At 48.1% G+C, this 6,000-nt stretch overlaps 1 protein-coding gene across 4 annotated transcripts in view; it reads right to left on the reverse strand.

The window, feature by feature from the left end:
• Nucleotides 1–5,737, reverse strand: part of PPP1R12B (protein phosphatase 1 regulatory subunit 12B) — a 118,294-nt gene extending 112,557 nt beyond the window's left edge. Inside the window, exon 1 of one of the 4 annotated variants that reach the window (XM_014946311.1) lies at nucleotides 5,611–5,737. The gene's annotated coding sequence lies outside the window, so the exon portion shown is untranslated. The remainder of the gene's footprint in view (nucleotides 1–5,610) is intronic. The other 3 variants (XM_014946310.1, XM_014946312.1, XM_014946314.1) reach the window with 3 other exon arrangements.
• Nucleotides 5,738–6,000: the final 263 nt, after the last annotated feature.

Here is a 6,000-nt window from a genome sequence, read left to right on the forward strand (position 1 = left end):
AGAATAGAAATGAGCCCAGAGCTGAGTAACAGGAACAGATTTTTAAATGAATCGAGGCTGCATTACAAGGCCAAGTGCTGGGTCCTGCACTTGGGTCACACCATCCCCATGGATGATACAGGTTCGGGGCAGAGTGGCTGGAGCTGCCTGGTGGAAAAGGACCTGGGGGTGTTGGTTGACTGTCGGCTGAACAGGAGCCAGCAGTGTGCCCAGGTGGCCAAGGAGGCCAACAGCATCCTGGCCTGTGTCAGGAACAGCGTGGGGAGTAGGACTCGGGAGGTGATCATCCCCCTGGACTGGGCACTGGTGAGGCCCCACCTCGAGGGCTGTCTCGTGTTTTGGACCCCTCACCACAAAAAAGGAGGCTGAGGGGAGACCTTCTCGCTCTCTCCTCCTGAAAGGAGGGTGTAGCCAGGGGGGGTCGGTCTCTTCTCCCAAGTCACAGGCGGTGGGACGAGAGGAAACGGCCTCAAGTTGCACCAGGGAAGGTTCAGATTGAATACTGGGAAAAATTTTTCCATGGAACAGGTTATTAAACATTGAAATGGGCTGCCCAGGGAAGGGGTTGAGGCCCCATCCCTGGAGGGATTCAAAAGACATAGTGCTTAGAGCCATGGGTTAGTGATGGTTTTTATCAGAGTTAGGTTGATGGCTGGACTCGATGATCTGAAAGGTCCCTTCCAACCCAGACAATTCTATGATTCTAACATCAGTAGGTGCATCATCTCATCTGCCTCAAATATCCAAATGCAAGAATTTTTTGCATTTTTATAATATTACATAACACTAATCATACTGGCCAAAATTTGAACGAGTGAGGTGGAGAAGGAGTCTCAGAAAATTTGATAAACAGAGGCACTGAATAACCCCTGTTCAGTTCTGAAAACCTCGTCATTCCCTCATGTAAGAAACTATCAGGCACAGGATTATTTACTTCATTTTTTAGTCAGATGCCCTGAAAGAACACACTGCTTATATGTTAATATGCTCTGACATACTTAACACCTCTTAGAGCAATAATAATGAGGCCAACAATTGGGATAATGAGAAAAACTGGTAATTTCTAAAGCTCTTCTAAACTTTGAGAACTTTAGAAAACACGTATAAAAGTTATGACAGATTAAATGGTAGCTTTTAGGGATTGCAATATATTTCTGTGTATACTTTTAAACTATCAACCAATTAACACATATTGTCACAGAATTCATACTTGCACACACATGAATGGTACTAATACTGTCACAGATGACATTTTACCAAGGTATAAATTAAAGAACAGCAATTCTCACTGTTTAGAAGTTCTCGGGGCACACACTTGCCCAGCTCAAATTTTTGAGAGCCTTGACTGCTGCTACCCCTCCAGAAAATCCTGCTTTGTGGTGCACATCTGCCAAAATGAAGCACTGCAAAACACCAGGGAAGAAAACCACATTTGCTGAGCTCCAGAAGGTAAAGCTCATCTTCTGGGTGAGCGAAGGGGGTTACCTGAGGTTACTGGAGGAAGGAGAAGAGGACAAAGAGGAAGTAAAAGGGGGAGATGTGTCCTCTTTTTAGTACTATTAATCCTCTAACCTTAAATTTAGGAGAGTGGATAAGTTTAGTAACCCGAGAGGATCTATCGCTATGCAAAGTTCTCCTCTTTTATTTGATAGAGCGTTCCTTGGAACATTGTAAGAATAACTACGTGGGAGAGCAACATTGCAGAGCAGCCACCGGCCCCGCCAACCCCAGGGGGAGGAAAGAAAGTCAAAAAAAGTTGGTTGAGAAGTAACATTGTTTTTTCAGTAGATAGTTATTTAATGTGAGGAAACACTCTCTCCCCTGAAATACACCTGAAAATTGCTTTGCATAAAGAAAAATACTTCGTTCAATTTTAGGCACCGCTGGCCCTCAGCTGTTTGGTCACATCTGTAGAAGGGGCTAAAAGCAAGGTTAACTGCACAGCACAGCATTTTTGCCTCTAATTTTTTAATTCCTTATCTTCTTTCTCTGTAAAAGATATAATCCCCCCTTCGAGGCAATGAGACAGGGTGGGAGCCTGCGGTGACCATCCTCCCCTCTCATCAGAGATCCTCAGCAGCAGAACCTCTTGCCACCTGTGCATTTTCCTTGGCAGCTGGTTGTCTCCGAGTGTTTCTGGAACGGCACTAACGCAGGACAGTTTTCAGTGTCTTTGGTGCAAACTGCACCCGGTGCCCAGAATTACCCACTGACCGCTCAAAGAAAGTTGGCTCATCCCAGTTAAATCCCGGGCAGCGCTGGGCGAGACTCCATCCCCAGCTCACGGCATTTTCCAGCTCCTGGCAGGGGACCAGCATTTAGCAGTTTTTCCATAGGGAGGAAGTGCTCAGTTTCTAAAATTTGCAGATACCGCACATTAGCTTCCCCCTCTTGGATAACAGGTGGAGCCCTTTGCAGCCAGGGACACGCACAGCATAATTTATTTTTTTTTGCCAGCAGCTATTGCCAAGCCATTCTTCTCTCAAGCGTGAAGTTTACATTACAGTAACAGGACGGGGGACACCAGGAAACGTTACAGAACAACCCTGCAAAGCTCTGCTCCTCTGGCAGGGCTCGGTCAACAACCAGACAAAATCTGATCTTTATCTTGAATGGAACCTCGTTATTGTAATAGCACTGTTGGTGTTTGTGCCTTCCGTGGAGCACACTGAGCACACAAGCGTCGTTCCAACATGGGTGACGCGACAGCTCCGGCCACCACCAAGGCCTCTGTTTGCAGATCTGTGGGCATCCCCCCGGGATGGGGAGGAGGGGGATCAGGGAGTGACAGGAGCCAGACGGGATGAGACTGGAGGGTTCTGAGGACCAAGAACCGAGCTCCAGCGAGGTGCAAACAGCAAAATACTGTTCACTGTCCAGGGGGTGGGTCACATTCAGCAAACCCCAGCCCGGGGCTGGCGTTACATTCCCTCTATATAATGATAGCAGGGAGGGGAGCAACTGAACTGCCTGACAAATTCCTAAGAAGTTGCTTGGGATCAGCTGAGTGAAAAAAAAACCACACATCTTTTTTTTGCCTCTCCGTGGGGAAAGGGGCTGTTACAAACCCCGGAGCTGTGGCAATAATTGAAATAATTACACATCAGACACACTGCCACAGGCACCCACGGGAAGGCAACTGTTTTCTCCACGCTCTGCCCAGCGTTAGGGCAGTTTAATGTAAATACACGACCCATGTTGAGTGCAGCTGTGTCCAGGCAGAACAGTTCTCACCAGCGTTTCAGCCCTGCATCCAGCCTCTGGCCCCTTCGCTGCCGTCCCCCCGCACGAGGGGCTGGCACCGCGCACCGCAGCGCGTGGAACAGGGCTGAGCTCGGCCCAGAGCACACGGCATTTCTAAAGGCAGCCCCATTGAGTAAATATTTAGTTTACAAACAGTATGTCACATCCCCCAGTGTCATATGAGCATGTAATAAAATAGCAGCAGTGCGCATACAAGAGCTTGGAATCAAAGTCAGCCAGGAAACCTGTAATAACTGCTGCGGTTTTAATTTTGGCTATATTTAATTCCCTGGTGCTCCCTCCTTGGTTGGTCAGGATTTGAGAGACAGAACCTATGCATTCTGTGCAACCTGCTCTGGGTGGACCTGCTCTGGCAGGGGGTTGGACTAGATGATCTCCGGAGGTGCCTTCCAACCCCATGTGATTCTGTGATTTTCTCAAGGCGGAGGAAAGATGCAAGAAGGGAAAAGAAGAAAGGGCTCCACGCTGGGCTCCTGGGTCAGGTGTTTCTCCTCTGAATACACCAGTCTCGTGACAGAGCCCTTCTTGGTGGCTGCTCTGTGCAGGAGAGTGAGAATCCCGTACCCCCCCTGTGTGGGACTCCCGGGTCACCATCCTCATGGGTCCCACACAGAACCCAGACTTGGCAGCTGCACTCATCACATGGAAATACAACACATAAACTACTAACCAGACACACCCTGGCTTTTTTGAGTATTAGAGACCTCAGGTCAGTAGAGGCCATGCTTCATCTCTTCAGCCTCCCAGGAGTATCTTGGCCCATGCAAAAACAGACCGTGCTATTAAATCAGACTGCTCATGAAACCCCCAGTATTAATTCTTTTACCAGATTCTCCTCCAATCCAGAAATAGAGTGTTGATGCCATCTTCAAAGCTCTTTACACCTCCAGCCCTCCCCTGCCATGGTTTGTCTGCCTCTGTTCCATCACTGATCCTAATTTTTGTAACTTTTAAGTGAAAGTATTAATGAACACCTCTGAGATTGTTCCACACAGCCCTACAGCATTCCTGTCCCCATCTTCAGCTTTCTCCATACGTCAGTTTGCCCAGAAAACCATGTGGTGAAACAGTTTTTAGATGACGAGATCCTCAGAGCAGGGACCATCTGTAATTGTTTAAAGAGCTCCAGCTCCCAACACCCCCCAGTGCCAGTCCAGCCCAGACCAGCAGCAGACGTACCAGTGAACACTGCAGTCGGAAGGACCTCAGGAGCCTTCCTCCTCCTGCAGTGACTTGGCCCAGGCTGTGGCTGTGGGGATGTGTGGCTGTGTGTCTATCGACATATCTATATCCACATGCACACACAGACACCCATATTTATTCTATGTAAATCCAGGGAACTTCACAGCGCTGGGGAAGGACCAGTGAACACAGATTTGTGTCGTGTCCGCAGCCACTCTGATCCAGAACTGACTCACCTCCATTGTTTAGATGCTTTATTTCCCCAAGCCTCTAGTTTTCTCCTCTTGAATGATGTTCTCATGCTGGAAACCTGACCCAGACTCATTTGGGTGGCAAAGGCTGCACCACCCACGAGCTACAAAAGATTCTGCATTAGATATGGGGCGACAAAAGTGGGTTTTGTTCATACGAACCAAGCACACCCTTTCCTAACCACCAGTGGGGCTGTTTTTGACAAGATCAGACAGATCCACATCACATTCAAACTGACTAAAAGGTTTTTTTTGGGCTAAATGAAGAGCCAGAGAGTTACCGCAGTGAAAACAGGCCATAAAAAGCATTAAAAGCAGAACATTCTCTGTGTGCATGCAAACACAGCCCTGAATTCAACCCGAGACCCCCACACCAGCTCCCGTAGGTGTAAGTCCAGGTTGTCAGGTCCCTCTTGCCCCAGCCAGATGTTCCCTTGCCTTGCACAAGATTTATTTCATCCACATTTTCAAAGTGTAGAGAAACAGATGTACCCAGAGCGTGTTGACTGTCTAAGGTAGGTGGGATATATCACCCTCATGGTACCTGGCCTTTCCCACTGCCTGCAGACCCCCATAAAGCCATTTACAGCAGGAGGAGATGAATCCCACCTTCAATGACTTACCAGCAGGCACATGAGCCACCTCCAAGAGCCAAGATTTACCAGGTCGCTCCTTAACCTGAGGTGTGAGATGGTTTTCTTTACCACAACCATGTGCTATACAATTAGCGCAACTAGAGCTTTTTGAGGAGTTTTAAAAATGGTTAAAGAGTTACTGCAAACCAGAGGATGGCACTGATACCAGCGGCAGCATTAACTGTTAATAGACTGGGCTGGAGGAATTAGCAGGCCAGTTAAGTCATGCTGTCACAACACATAGGTCACAGTCAAAGGGATTAAATGACAAGACTTACTTCTCTACTGTTCTCCTGTCATAAGTCTAAAATATATGGAACAGGGTTAGCCGGGAGAGGAGGGAGTCACTCTTCCACTGAATGCAAAGTAAGAGTAAATACATGATGTCAACACAGACTGCGAACCAGCCAGCGCTCCACAAAGGCAGGCAGAGCCCGGTGACAGCCCAAGAGCAGCAGGGTTAAATCTGGGAACACAGAGAGGGGAGTTCACAGAAAACAAAGAGAAAAGCTCTCCCAAAATAGCCCTGCAACTGTCACCACTAGCGCCTGTCAGCACTGGAAGGTATGACCTTGCCATTGTGTCTCATGATCCCCGCTCTGCTCTTAAGGGGGCATTTGTCAGAACCGGTGCTACCAAAAATTCCCCTTCCAAGTGCTCCCGTATCT

The sequence above is a fragment of the Calidris pugnax genome, unplaced genomic scaffold (assembly GCF_001431845.1).
Source record: "Calidris pugnax isolate Ruff unplaced genomic scaffold, ASM143184v1 scaffold116, whole genome shotgun sequence".
In the NCBI taxonomy this organism is placed as follows: Eukaryota; Metazoa; Chordata; class Aves; order Charadriiformes; family Scolopacidae; genus Calidris; species Calidris pugnax.